The sequence below is a fragment of the Cyprinus carpio genome, chromosome A15, assembly GCF_018340385.1.
Source record: "Cyprinus carpio isolate SPL01 chromosome A15, ASM1834038v1, whole genome shotgun sequence".
Lineage (NCBI taxonomy): Eukaryota > Metazoa > Chordata > Actinopteri > Cypriniformes > Cyprinidae > Cyprinus > Cyprinus carpio.
The window spans coordinates 8,529,508-8,545,571 of NC_056586.1; the positions used below are offsets into that span (position 1 = coordinate 8,529,508).

Here is a 16,064-nt window from a genome sequence, read left to right on the forward strand (position 1 = left end):
GTACAGGCTCAGAAACCAACACGGCACCCAAACTCTTCAGTGATGCTGAACATTCAGTGTGAGTCTGGACCAGAACAGACGACAATTGAATTTTTCTTTGTCACCTTCATTACCAACTTAAAGTCATTTATAATATGAACAGTTATGATACTGTTAATGTGTTATGATTGTTTTTTTTTATTTGTTATTTTTTTATCTTTATTAAGTTTAAGGACAAATAATAATTAAAATAACTTTAATTGTCCAGTTAAACTTGAACACACTGGTGTTTTTTAAGTTTTATTTAAATGCCAGGGACATTGATTTTTCAGTATATACACTGTAAAATTCAGTAGTTTACCTTACCTTAGTATATTTACTTAGTTGTTATACTTACTATATTTTATTAAGTTATAAAACATAGTAAATAAAGTAAGTAAGTAAATAAAACAACTTACTTACTGCTTTGTGTGACGCTTACTTAAAATAATCAAGTAGCCACAAAAGAACCATGACATAAAAGGGTTGGTTCACCCCAAAAATGAAAATTAGCCTGTGTTTTACTCACCCTCAAAGTCATCCTGGGTGTTTGTGACTTTCTTCTTTCAGACGAATCCAATCCTGAGTTATATAAAAATTGTCCTGGCCTCTCCAAGCCTTTCATTGGGGGTAAGCGGGTGTTGGTTGTCAACAGTTCAGAAGACATGAAATAAAGTGCGCGCATTTTAAACAAAAATGTTGGAGGATTTCGATATAAGCCAAAAACAGACTGGTTTTCCTTTGCTACAGTAAGGAAACTTTGTTTACTTTGCTCCCGCATTTCTCAGAGGCACGCGTGCGACACATACTTCCTATGTCATCCGGAGGAACATCTTCCTCGTACCGCAATCATCAGAAGTGAGAAAAAAGTGTTTATTACGTTTGAAATATGGATATGTATCTTAGAAAAATGCATGGAATCACTACAGGAGGCTTTTATTCACTCCCTAGAGCCGTGTGAGGGACGTTTTATTACAGATGCACGCACTTTATTTCACGTCTTCTGAACTGTTGACAACCAACACCCTCTTACCCCCAGTGAAAGGGTTGGAGAGGCCAGGACAATTTTTAATATAACTCTGATTGGATTCGTCTGAAAAAAGAAAGTCACATACACCTAGGATGCTTTGAGGGTGAGTAAAACACAGGCTAATTTTCATTTTTGTGAACTAACCCTTTAATACAGCAGTGAGAGGCAGCAATGCACTAATATGTTGCTAATGTGCAACATAACAACAGAAGAAGAAGAAGAAGAAGAAAGAGTTTTTGAGGCGGGGCGGATTTTTTTTTAGACTTTTATATTTTTTTCCAATTTTTTTGTTTATTTTTCTATTTTTGTTCACTTGTTTCCCAAAGTCATCCTGAATGTTGAATTGTCAATACAACTGAAAAGAACATCATATAAGCTGACTTCATAAAATGATGTTGATTTTCCTAAAAAAAGTTTTTGTTTGAACTCACCATTATATTGATTAGTGCTGTCTTTGGTTGGGCACTTGGAACTTAATTTATGTAGTTATCATTCTCTTTCTATTAATGCAACAATGCAATATAAAATCACAGTTATTTGGTTTCAAAGGAAGGAATATAATAAATAGTTTTCTTTTAGAAGGTGACCTAGCTTTTAATGAAATCTTTAGCTAGTGTATTGTTCATGTTGATTAATGATCTTTTACAATTTTACTGTTTTTCAAGAATACCTTGTGAAGCTTTTAATTGGATTGATATGATCCTTTATTATTTGTGGGAATATCTCACAATCGACAATGTTTGAGTCACACACAGCAATGGTAACAATTTAATTTTATTTATTTTATTAATTGTAACAATAGCCATTTTTTTTTGCTGTTTTTGTTGTGCTAATACTGACACAAGACAGCAAATAAAATTGACAAAAAAAAAAAAAAAAAAAAAACATAAAAACGAAACAATTGCATAATTTATTCATGCCACAATGCACTCTGGGAGTTAGTAATTCTGAGTAGCTATACTAAGTCAAGAGTAAACCTAAAGTAAATTATCAAGTACAACCCTACAGTTCTTTTTAAGTTACTAAAACTCTTGTGTAAGTGAACTATACTAAGCATTCATCAGTACAACATCCTATTCCTATTCACTTTACTTGTTTTTTTTTTAAGGCAATTGGTTTCCATATTTATTTATTTATTTATTTTTTAAGTAAGCCTGACTTATTAGATTTTACAATATATTGTAGCTTCAGACTTTTAGACCAGTCTGGATTCTAGTCAGTAAGTTTTGCAAATGCACTATTCTGACTGTGTGGATGCATCAGGCACTATAGCGTCAGTGGGGTTCCCAAAGCAGCATTGTACACATTTGACTTTCATTGTATGAACAAATGAAATATTTTTCAAAATAACTTATTTTGTATTCCACAAAAGAATGACATGCACACAGTTTGGATTGTCATGAGAGTCAGTAAATGGTGAAACTATCTCTTTATATGAATAATAGGGTGAAAATGTATATACACAGTGACCCCAAAATATATTTGAACACGTTTGGACACTTCAGTCTGTGCATTATCACATTAAATAACAAAATATCAAACCAAATAGCATCTACCTTAAAATAAATGCCACTTGTTTTGATATTTTGTAACCTAATATATTCATATATTATGTCTAAATAATTAGGCCAATGTATGTAACTGACAGAAATATTAGCTACTCAATCTTCCCAGTAAGCCAGTTTGTTTTCCTATATCAATCTTTTATCTTTGCTTCTTAGATGCTCCTAAAAATACATCAGTTTCAGTGAGTACCTCCAGCTCTGTGTTGGAGGGCGGTTCAGTGACTCTGACCTGCAGCAGTGATGCAAATCCAGCAGTGACCTACACCTGGTCCAGAGAGAGTGAAGGACAGATGGAGCAGCTGCAGACTGGAGACACTCTTACCTTCAATAGGACCGACCTGAAACACAGAGGCTGGTACTACTGTACAGCTCAGAACCAACACGGCACCCAAAACTCTTCAGTGATGCTGAACATTCAGTGTGAGTATTACATAACAGCCAATTTTACCTTGTCACATTCATTACCAACTTAAAGTAATTTATAATATGAACAGTTATGTTACTGTTTTTGTGTTATGATGCAGTAATAGCTACTAGCTATACTTTTTTTATCTTTATTAAGTTTAAGGCCAAATAATATAATTAAAAGGCATTTTTATTTGTCCTTTTATTTTTACAGTTTTGCTTTTTTGATTTTTTGTTTTGTTTATTTATAAATTGTAGCTTCAGATGATCAGATCGTTCTGGATTATAGTCAGTAAGACTAGATTGTTTTCCAAATGCACTCTTCTGACTGTTGATGCATCAGCACTATAGCATCAGTGGGGTCCAAAGCAATATTGTACACATTTGACTTTCATTGTATGAACAAATGAAATATTTTTCAAAACAACTTATTTTGTCATTGTAGTTATTCTGTTTTTCTCATTTTAATACTTTCAGATGCCCCTAAAATCTCTCCATCCTCCAGCTGTAACAGGACTGATGTAACTTTGTGTTTCTGTGAGGCTGATGGGAATCCCTCTCCTGAACTGGAGTGGCATCTGTCAGGACGTCCTGTCACTAACTCTTCAAACACATTCATCAGTGAAGAGAGATTGAGCAGCACAGGCTTGAGGAGCTCCATCACTCTTCATCAGTTTCACACACACACATCCACTCTGCAGTGTGTCAGCAGAAACACTCATGGCACTGCAAGTCAATGGTTTCAACTACATCTCTCTGGTTTGCAGTTTGCAGGTAAATCCTTACGGGTACATCACAACATTGTGTCCTGTGAAGAACTATTTCATCTTTCTGGTTTGATGTTTGCAGTTAAATAATTTGGTTTGTTTAAATATTTTGTTTACTTTTAAGAAATCCTTAATATTTTCGTTATATAGAAACTGTTTTATTAAGCACTTAAGACTGCTGTATTGTGAAAATAGACACTAATAATGAAGTTTTTACAATATAGCATAGCCTCTCGTGCCTTATTGCTTCAAATCATGCCACTCATATGCCAGTCTCTTTTTTTTAAAGTCTTTCTGAATTGTAAAGCTGTCAGAATGTACAACACCTGTAATAATAATAATAAAAAAATCATTATACTTATGAAACGGCAAAAAAAAAAGACCTTCAACTCCCATTTTACTAGTACTGCGCTCCATGTAAATACTACTTGGACGGTTTTGGGACTCTAAATTTTCTTTTTTTGTATGCTATATTTTTCTGTTTCATGTGCATATTGTGTGTTTTTAGATTGTCAACAGTCTACAGTTTCACTCTTGATCATATTAACCCTGATTCTGGTTCTCTTCGCTCTGACTGTTGGACTTGCACTCTACAAAATTAGACAGTGAGTCATTCAAACAGTTACAACACATTTCTCTATCCAGAGATAAATGTACTGATGTACTGAGCTTGAACGCTTTTTAGTAATTAATTTCCTATTTTCCAGATTGTCCAGCAAGCTGAAGGTGGGTCTCCTTATATAGTAGATATAGTAAGGCAGCATGATGATGATGATGATGGTGTTGAAGAGTGTTTCTGTTTTCAGGCTCAGAATGAGGCAGCAGGCACATATGCGTCTCTTCAGCTCTCTGCTCCACTCTCTGAATATGAGACTTTGAACATTAAGAGAAGTGACACACAATAAACAACAAATAGACATTTTATCTCTCCCTTTGTCTTCCTTTGTCAACTGTGTTTTCAGGATTTTTATAATGCATATATTTCCACATGAATGACTTGACATGAGATTTGACCTGTTTATAAGAGGTTTTTTTTTGTATTCATAATCTAAAAGAAAACAACTGACTGCACATGGATTCTTTCTGTTTTCAAGCCTGATGCATTACAAAAATTGTATGTGCACATGGACTAGTTATTTGTCTATCATCATTTCTGTCATTTTATGTACTATTTCTGACAATATGTTTTCAAGTAGGCCTTTAATTTGCAATTTTCTTAACATTTTACGTTTTGACTTGTAGGAATATTTGTGTTGTATAATATATCTGTGTCTCCAGTTGTACCCATCTTCTGTCTGTACAATGTCTTTTCATACTTATTGAAGCTTGAAAGTGTTGATTGCATAGAATTTAATTGAATGTACAAAAAAAGGATGAGAGAATTGAAATGACCTGTTGTGTAAATAAAGTAAAAATTTTAAAATACGTTGATGGTTGTATTTTTTGTCTTTTATCTCAGTATTCCTACAGTATAAGTGTTGTATACGGGGTTTTATGCATAATAGTAACTCTAGAATGTGATGAAACAGAGTTTAAAATTGCTGGGCTGAGATATATAAAAATTCTGATGACTGTAGAAAAATGTTAATTCAGTATACACATTATCCCACCGACCATAAAACACAAATTTTCACACTTCCAAAAAGAAAAAATAATAATAATAATAATTATTTATTATTTCAAAGGGTTATTAATGACACGTAATCTGGATATTTTCATGTCTGGAAAAAAATGAATTTAAATGGGTAACTTGTCAGTGACTCTTTCTGCAGGGTTATATTGATATGTTAAATTGAGTTGTTAAATTATTCACTAAACCAATTCATTCAAAAACACAGATTCATTCCGGAATGCCAAAACTGGTGGCGGAGCAGAAATAGACCAAGTACTGTAACTGGCAATATTGTGTTTGAAATATAAGTTATAACCACTTATTAAATGCTGAAGTTTCTTGAACTGTCGTATGAAAGCAACGACAATGGCTGTGATTACCTTCTGAACAATAGCATTCTTGAATTTCCTCCACACACCTTTAGTGATCCCATGAGAGAGCAGGTGAAGCTGTGACTAAAGTCAGTTTGACTTCACAGAGCCACTGTGGAAGTCCAGGACATGGCAAGGAAGGCTAGGTTGAATTTAGCGCCAGGCCAGAGAAATGAGAAACTTTGTTCAGTGTGAAAGGGAATATGTTTTTCAGTGTGGTGGCAAATTGTCTGATAGATTTTTTTATTTTATTTTTTTTTGTTTTTATTTTTTCCTGAGAATGAATATGTCAATTTGCAAAATGTACTTGGTTTGAATGGTTGTTTGAAAAACTGATTTATGGAACTGATTACTGGGTTAATTTATAGGGTTCATTTATAAAAAAAAATAAAAATTCTTAAAAAGCTCAAGTCCAGATGAAACTGATGGTCACATAGAATTACATACAGAACATTTTAGGTTTGAGCTTTGTTTTTTATGTTGGTATTATTTCCTTTATGGGAGGATTTCTCATACAAAAAATCTGGAATAAAAAAAAAACATTTTTTTCATTCATTGATAATATTGTTTAATTCATCACCTTACTTTTTCCCCCTCTCCCTGTTCATACATCTATAAAACCTGTTCACTACATCTCAAGTTTTCTGAAGCCATACTATAGCTTTGTGTGTGCAACAGACTGAAATTAGATGGGATGTAGGAGATGTAAGTTGTATAGTTTTTGTTGCAAAAGACTTTACAGAAATTCAGTTAAAGGCATTGTCTGTGCACAGAAGGCATGTTCATGCTGATCCAGGAAGTGCTGGTGTGATGTGTTTTTGAAAAAGGGAAGTTATAATAGATCTGATGCAGTCAGTAGATTATGCTTCAGATTCGGTTTCTGCAGCAGAGCTTCAGTCCGTCTCTAATCAGCAGCAGGTGTTACAGCTGGAAACTTGGGATCTAAACAGGAGATTCCTACACTTTCTGCCCTCAGGAAGGTCAGATTCTTTTTGCTGTTTTACTTCCATTACATTAAACCAAAATTAGTAGACTTATTGAATATTAATAGATGCTGTCATATTTAACATATTTTTTAATTAAAGAATATATTATGCTTTAATGATAATCATTATTAAAATACATTATTTAAAAATATATATTTATTCTAATTATGCTTCATTTTCATCCACCATATTGTTTTAAATATCCATTTCCCACATTCCCTGCAGTGTTTATTAATCTAGAGTGCACGAAACAACCAATTTCATGAAACAATTAATAAAAAAAACTAATGCAGATAAATATTGTTAGATGATTTAAATGGTTAAACACATGTGATTACGTATACTAAACTATTAAAGTGAATATAATTATTCAAATTTATGGGTAATGGACCAAGTTTCATGGGTCTAAAATAAGAATTCACAGAGAAAAAAAAAACTGTTAATGCTTTCGCACATTGATACTAGACCTGCCTAAAGTATTATTGTTCAGAAATTAATTATTAATTCAATGGGAGGAAAATAAACACAAAAAGTAAGACACTGTTTTGTTTTCAATCACCCATTATCTGTTGATGTAAAATATAAATTTACTTCCTCCTTCCTGAGGTATTATGCTTTGACCCATATTTTGTGCAAAAACGTTTGCATCTTTTTCCTTGAAAGCAAAGGTGAGTTTGTATGTTGTCAGTGCTCATTCAAACTCAAAGAAATGGTCTCTTAATCACAAAAAGTTGAGCGAGGCATGAGGGGGGGGGGTGGCCTCAGTTTATTCCAGTGTTACCAGTTTTTCTTCCTTTTTTGGGCTCAATTTGCTGTTCACCTATAGGTTGATGCTTCCTTCATTGAAATGAAGGGATGGACATCTGGACAGCAGAGAAAATAATTCTTCTTGGTTTTCTGTTGGAAAGGTCCGAGTATTATTCTAATTCATAAACTTAAATTTAAGAAGAACATTTTCCAGACCTCTTTCTTCGATATTCAGCACTTTTCAATTGATTTCTTACATGGTTGCATTACTGTTGTGTTTGTAGGTGTTGCTGTAGAAATTTCAACATCAGTCTGCCCACAGAACCATTCAATATCTCAGTCAGGGATCCTGTGTGATCATAAAGTGCAGATTTGATATCAGGAAAAATATGACAAAAATCTCACGGAGAGTGTGCCTAAAGGGACTTTGGCTCAAAGATGGAGATAAGATGAATCCCATCTAGTGAATTTTACCTCCACAGTTCCCCAACCAATCACTTTAATGAATGGGAAAAATAACTGGAAACTCTGCTTAGACTGAAGGAACTGCACCACTGTTTATCTTCGATCCAGTCAATGTTATATTCAGAAGACTCACTGGTGTCCTCCTTCCCCGGTGTTCCAGCTCCCCTTTTTTTTTTTGTGAGAGAGAGGAAGTTTCTTTGAATGCTATCATATGAAAGCAACGACAAGGGATGTGATTAACGTATGAACAATAGCATTCTTGAATTCTCACCATATCAGTGTGAAAGGGAATATGTTTTTCAGTGTGGTGGCAAATTGTCTGATAGATTTTTTTATTTTATTTTTTCCTGAGAATGAATATGTCAATTTGCAAAAGGTACTTGGTGTCCCTGGTTGCCTGGAACACAGATTTAAAAAACTGATCCTGGAACACATACAGGGTTCATTTATAAAAAAAAATAAAAATTCGTGTTCTTATAGACTTTAAGCCTCAACATTCCAGATGTAATGAGGTAAAATATAATGTACATACAGAACATTTTAGGGTTGAGCTTTGTTTTTTTATGTTGGTATTTACTTTATGGGAGGGATTTCTCAATACAAAAAATCAGAATAAAAAAAAAAACATTTTTTTCATTCATTGACTAATGTTGTTTATGCCTCACACTTACTTTTTCCCCCTGCTCCTGTTCATACATCTATAATAACCTGTGCACTACATTTCAAGTTTTCCGAAGCTATACTATAGCTTTGTGTGTGCAACAGACTGAAATTAGATGGAATGTAGGAGATGTAAGTTGTATAGTTTTTGTTGCAAAAGACTTTCCAGAAATTCAGTTAATTGGCATTGTCTGGTGCACAGAAGGCATGTTCATTGCTGATCCCAGGAAGTGCTGTGGTGATGTGTGTGAAAAAGGGAAGTTATAATAGAATCTGATGCAGTCAGTAGATTATGCTTCAGATTCGGTTTCTGCAGCAGAGCTTCAGTCCGTCTCTAATCAGCAGCAGGTGTACAGCTGGAAACTTGGGATCTAAACAGGATTCCGGACGTTCCATACACTTCTGCCCTCAGGAAGGTCAGATTCTTTTTTGCTGCTTTTTACTTCCATTACATTAAACCAAAATTCAGTAGACTTATTGAATATTAATAGATGCTGTCATATTTAACATATTTTTAATTTCTAAAGAATATATTATGCTTTAATGATAATCCATTATTAAAAATACATTATTTAAAAATATATATTTATTCTAATTATGCTTCATTTCATCCACATATTGTTTTAAATATCCAGTTCCACATTCCCTGCAGTGTTTATTAATCTAGAGTGCACGAAACAACCAATTTTCATGAAAAATTAATAAAAAAAACTAATGCAGAGATAGTTAGATGATTTAAATGGTGTAAACACATGGAGTACGTATATAAACTATTAAAGTGAATATAATTATTCAAATTTTAGGGTAAGGGACCACTTTCAAGGGTATAAAATAAGAATTCACAGAGAAAAAAAAAACTGTAATGCTTTTGCACACAACGATACTAGCACTGACTATAAGTATTATTTTCAAAAATATTTTAATTAATGGGAGGAAAATAAACAAAAAGTAAGACAATGTTTTGTTTTCAATCAATCATTAATGTTGATGTAAAATATGAAATATTACTTCCTCCTTCCTGAGGTATTATCTTTGGCCCATATTTGTGCAAAAACGTTTGCATCTTTCCTTGAAAGCAAAGGTGAGTTTTATGTTGTCAGTGCTCTCAAACTCAACGAAATGTCTCTTAATCACAAAAAGTGAGCGAGGAATGAGGGTGGCTCAGTTTATCCAGTGTTACAGTTTTCTTCCTTTTTTGGGCTCAGTTTGCTGTTCACCTATAGGTTGATGCTCCTCATTGAATGAAGGGATGGACATCTGGACAGCAGAGAAAATAATTCTTCTTGGTTTTCTGTTGAAAGGTTTGAGTATATTTCTATTCATAAACTAAATTTAAGAAGAAAAATTTCAGACCTCTTTTCTCGATATTCATCATTTTTAAATGATTTCTTACATGGTTGCATTATGTGTGTGTTGTAGGTGTTTGCTGTAGAAAGTTCAACATCACTCTGCCGCAGAAGATCGAAGCTCTCAATGGATCCTGTGTGATCATAAAGTGCAGATTTGAGATTCAGGAACAATATGACAAAGACCTCACTGAAAGAGCTACAGGACAGTGGTTCAAAGACGGGACTGATGTGAACAACAATCTAGCATTTAACTCAAGCACATCAAGCCATAACTCCTTAATGAAAGGGAATATAACTGGAAAATTAAAAGACAAGGACTGTACCACTGTTTTTCATGACCTCAGATCAGATCACAGTGCTCAATATTACTTCAGGATTGAGGGTGAAGGTGAACTGAAATGGACCTATGCAGAAACAAGTGTTTCAATTCATGTGATTGGTGAGTGACTTGTAAATATTATAAACTGTAAATTGTTCTAGTACAAGACAATAAAATCTCTTTCACAATCACTATCTGAAATGATTATGACAGTAGTCTAAAAGACAACAACATTTTAATCCAGAGTATCCATGATAAATAAATCTTATTTGAGGAGAAAAACAAAAAAACATTGTGGCGATGATAGTCTTCAACCAAAATGTTACTTTATAATCAGTATATTCATATATACAACATAAATTTGTGTTTATTTCAGACTCTACCACACCAAACCCACAGTGCAGCTGTCTGTGGAGCAGAAGGAGGTGCAGGATCAGGAGGAGGTGTTGGAGGGGAGATCTGTGAGTCTGCGCTGCTCTGCTGAGACTCTCTGCTCCTCTCCTCCACCAACTCTCACACTGGAGCTCCACTCCCAGAATCCCCCTCAGTGGAGCCGCAGACTAGAGGAGCTCATCTCTGATCTGAACTTCACTGCTACTCACCATCAGCACAGAGACACTTTCACCTGCACTATAACCTACCAGCTACAGGACGAGACCAAAACAGCACAGGACAGCATCACATTACATGTTCAGTGTAAGTGATGCTTTGAGATGCTTTTTAGTTTTGTTAATCATATTATTATGATTTTTATTGTGAGGCTTTGATTTTTTTTCCTTCAGATTCGCCTAAAAACACATCAGTGTCTGTGCTTCCCTCCAGCTCTGTGTTGGAGGGCGGTTCAGTGACTCTGACCTGCAGCAGTGATGCAAATCCAGCAGTGAACTACACCTGGTCCAGAGAGAGTGAAGGGACAGATGGAGCAGCTGCAGACTGGAGACAATTTTACCTTCGATAGGATCGACCTGAAACACAAGAGGCTGGTACCCACTGTAAAGTTCAGAACCAACACGGCACCCAAAACTCTTCAGTGATGCTGAACATTCAGTGTGAGTATTACATAATAGCCAATTTTACCTCGTCACATTCATTACCAACTTAAAGTCATTTAAATATGAACAGTTATGATACTGTTATTGTGTTATGATTGTTTTTTGTTTTTACTTTTTATCTTTATTAAGTTTAAGGCCAAATAATAATTAAAATAATAACTTTAATTTGTCCAGGTAAACTTACCACATTGCTGTTTTTAAGTTTTATTTAAATGCAGGGACATTGATTTTTCAGTATATACACTGTAAAATTCAGTAATTTACCTTACCTTAGTATATTTACTTAGTTGTTATACTTACTATATTTTATTAAGTTACAGTCAATTTCAAGGCAAATAAAACAACTTACTGCTTTGTGTGACGCTTAAAATAATCGAGTAGCCACAAAAGAACAAGTGACATTAAAGGGTTGGTTCACCCAAAAATGAAAATTAGCCTGTGTTTTACTCACCCTCAAAGCATCCTGGGTGTATGTGACTTTCTTCTTTCAGACGAATCCAATCTGAGTTATATAAAAAATTGTCCTGGCCTCTCCAAGCCTTTCAATGGGGGTAAGAGTGTGTTGGTTGTCAACAGTTCAGAAGACGTGAAATAAAGTGCACGCATTTGTAGCAAAAATGTCGGAGGATTTCGATATATGCCAAAAGCAGACTGGTTTTCCTTTGCTACAGTAAGGAAACTTTGTTTACTTTGCTCTTGCATTTCTCAGAGGCACGCGTGCGACACATACGTCCTACGTCATTCACCGGAACATCTTCCGCGTACCACAGTCAGCAAAAGTGAGAAAAAAGTGTTTATTACATTTGAAATATGGATATTTATCTTACAAAAATGCATGGATTCGCTACAGGAGGCCTTTATTCACCCTCCGGAGCCGCGTGAGGGACGTTTTATTACAGATGAGCGCACTTTATTTCACGCCTTCTGAACTGTTGACAACCAACACCCTCTTACCCCCATTGTAAGGCTTGGACGGACCAGGACAATTTTTAATAGACCTCCGATTGGATTTGTTTGAAAGAAGAAAGTCACATACACCTAGGATGCTTTGAGGGTGAGTAAAACTTTTTCGTGAACTAACCCTTTAATACACCAGTGAGAGGCAGCAATGCACTAATATGTTGATAATGTGGAACATAACAACAGAAAAAGAAGAAGAAGAAAGAGTTTTTGAGGCGGGGCAATTCTTTATAGACTTTTCACTAATTTCCTCCACTTCTGTAGTTATCTTTCTCTAGTTGCATTCACTTGTTTCCCAAAGTCATTTTGAATGTTGAATTATCAATACAACTGAAAAATCTGAGAGAACATCATATAAGCTGACTTCATAAATTGATGTTGATTTTCCTAAAAAAAGTTTTTGTTTGAACTCACCATTATAGTGATTAGTGCTGTCTTTGGTTAGGCAGTTGGAACTTCATTTATATAGTTGTCATTCTTTTACTACTGATGCAACATGAAATCACAGTTATTTGGTTTCAAAGGAAGGGGAAGTAATAAATAGGTTTCGGTTTAGAAGGTTGACCTAACTTTTAATTAAATCATTTGCTAGTGTGTTTTCAAGTTGATTAATGATCTTTATACAATTTTACTGTTTTTCAAAAACACTTGTGAAGCTTTTAATTGGATTGATATGATCCTTTTTTATTTGTGGCAATATCTCGCAATCGCCCATGCTTGAGTCACACACAAACTCCAACATTCAGCATGCAAAACACAACAAAGGTAACAATAAAATTGTATTTATCTTATTAATTGTAACAATAGCCATATATACTTATAATAGCAATATTTGCTCTTTTTGCTGTGCTACTACTGAGACAAGACAGCAAATAAAATTGACAAAAAAAAAAGTAAAAGTAAAACAAAGCAATTGCATAATTTATTCATGCCACAATGCACTCTGGGAGTTAGTAATTCTGAATAGCTATACTACAGTGGTTCCCAATCACATTCCTGGAGGCCCCCCAACACTGCAGGTTTTCCATGTCTCCTTAATCAAACACACCTAATTCAGTTCATCAGCTCATTAGTAGAGACTCCAAGACCTGAAATGGGTGAGTCATGACCAAAGGAGCGAGATGCAAAATGTGCAGTGTTGGGGTGCCTCCAGGAACGAGGTTGGGAACCATTGCCATACTAAGTCAAGAGTAAAACCTAAAGTGAAATTATCAAGTACTCCCTACAGTTCTTTTCAAGTTACTAAAACTCTTGTGTAAGTGAACTATATTAAGCATTTGTCAGTACATCCTATTCCTATTTCACTTTACTTGTTTTTCTTTAAGCAATTGGTTTGCATGTTTTTTTTTTTTTTTTTTTTTTTTTTTTTATTACTTTTTTTTTTTAATTTTGCATTATTTTTTAGATTTTGAATTTTATTGTAGTTTGGGTTTTTTTGAGTAGTTTTTGTTATTGTAATTTTGTTTTTGTTGATGCATCACCACTATAGCGTCAGTGGGGTCCAAAGCAGCATTGCACACATTTGACTTTCATTGTATGAACAAATGAAGTATTTTTCAAAATAACTTATTTTGTATTGCACAAAAGAATGACATCCACACAGTTTGGATTGTCACGAGAGTCAAAATTGGTGAAATTGTGTGACGGCTGGGTGAAGGAAGGACTGGAAACAATAGCGAGTTATGGTTTTTAATGAAAATAAATAACAAACAGGGAAAAGACAATGATGCTGGGAAGACAAAAAAAATCCAAGATGGTGGTTGACGGGGTGGTGAGGAATCCAGATGATGACGGTGAGAAGGCAGGCAGGGGAGGATGGCACAGGAACTGCGGGGTAATAGAGCCGAAGGTAAGATTTGTGGCTGAGTGGAAGTGCGTAGTAGAGTGGATGAGGTTCCGGGAAAACACGAACATCCAACGCAGACAACACTGAAGCCAAACAAACAGGGTAAGCGACATGAAACAACGATCTCACAAACACGAGACGTGTGAGACAAGCCATATATAAGGGAATGAGTAAATGAGTGACAGCTGTTGCTGATGACAAATTAACGGAGACGCACCACAAACTAATCAGTGCAGACGCGAAACACACAGACTTTTCTTCCCCACAAAGTGCCAACACCCAGAGATAACGGTTTACCAACCGTGACAGTACCCCCCCCTCTAAGAGCTCCTCTTGGAGTTCCCAGAAGGGCTACCTGCTGATTGTATTCATCAATAAGGGAGTGATTCCAATATGTCCCTAGCAGGTACCCAACTCCTCTCCTCCGGACCGTAACCTTCCCAGTCCACCAGGTACTGGAATCTCGTACCCTCCGTCTCGAGTCCAGAACTACGATTAACCGAATAAGTCGGTTCCCCATTACGAGACGCGGCCGGCGGGGGAACCGGAGTAGGCGGATTATACGTGCATAAAACACGGGTTTAATTTTGGGACACATGAAAGGCGGGGTGTATTCCTCCTGTACGCTGGAGGTAGTTTGATGGGCGGGCACTGTCACCGGACTAATGATCTTTGGTGATAGTAAACGGGCCAATAATTTGGGAGCTAATTTATTAGAAACGGAACGCAGAGGAATGTTACTGGTAGAAAGCCACACTTTTTGACCCACGACGTAAACGGGAGGCTTTGACCGGTGGCGATCGGCCTTGGCCTTAGTGCGCTCCCTCATCCGGAGCAGAGTCTCGCAGGCTGTGGACAAACGCGTGAACGCCACTCCTCTAACGCTAATTTGACGGCCAACAACTCTCTATTGCTCTCAACACATCATGAACGAGTGCTTGGAAAACCCCGGGCGAGTTGGAGAGCCCGAACGGCATCACCAAGTATTCAAAGTGCCCTCTAGGGGTATTAAAGGCGGTTTTCCATTCATCCCCCTTCCTGATGTGGACCAAATGATAAGCATTACGTAAATCCAATTTTGTGAATACGGACGCTCCCTGCAACCTCTCGAAAGCTGAAGACATGAGTGGTAAAGGATAGGTGTTCTTTATCGTGATGTTGTTCAGCTCTCGGTAATCAATGCAAGGTCGCAGAGAACCATCCTTCTTACCCACAAAAAAAGAATCCCGCCCCCCGCTGGAGAAGAGGAAGGACGGATGAACCCAGACGCTAAGGAATCAGAAATGTATTTCTCCACATGGCCTCCCTATCAGGAATAGAAAGAGAGTATAACTTGCCTTTAGGCGGAGATTTACCTGACACTAAATCTATGGCACAGTCGTAGGACGATGCGGAGGAAGAGTAGCAGACACGGGACTTACTGAACACTTCCTTCAGGTCACAGGTACTCTACGGCACGTTTTGGGCAACACCATGTTCTCCTTCTGAAAGACAGAAACAGGGACAACAGGGACAAGCAGAAACCCAGGACAAGACTCATGGGACAACTTTTCATTCCACAATGTGACTGTGTTGGAACCCCATTCCACTCGTGGATCTATGTTTGGTTAACCAGGGGTGAACCCTAACACAATGGGAGCAACAGGGGAGTCCATGAGGAAAAAGGATATGGTCTAGCGATGATTGCCAGAAGTGAGTAGTGTGATGGGTTCTGTGTGGTGTGTGATTGTTGTGGCAAAAAAACAAATATTAACAAAATAGCATCCCAGTGTAAGAGACAAAGGAATCAAAATTATATTTAAGGAAAGAAAGAAATTTATTTCCTTAAAGAGGTGTGTGTTCAACAATGTTCCAGCAGCTACACCTGAAAACACAACAGACCTAAAATCACACTGAAAACAGACAGCCTTCT

General features: G+C 36.1%; 1 long non-coding RNA gene and 2 pseudogenes across 1 annotated transcript; all 3 read left to right on the top strand.

Annotated features, from left to right (window-relative positions):
* LOC109072108 overlaps positions 1-5,062 on the top strand; it is a 9,863-nt pseudogene extending 4,801 nt beyond the window's left edge.
* A 1,565-nt stretch (positions 5,063-6,627) lies between these two features.
* On the top strand, positions 6,628-10,408 carry LOC122134273. The gene is made up of 3 exons (XR_006161856.1): positions 6,628-6,748; positions 9,850-9,927; positions 10,046-10,408. It is a non-coding gene; the product is annotated as an uncharacterized LOC122134273 (long non-coding RNA).
* Positions 10,409-10,613: 205 nt separating this feature from the next.
* On the top strand, positions 10,614-15,829 carry LOC122134546 (annotated as a pseudogene).
* The last annotated feature ends 235 nt before the right edge of the window (positions 15,830-16,064 follow it).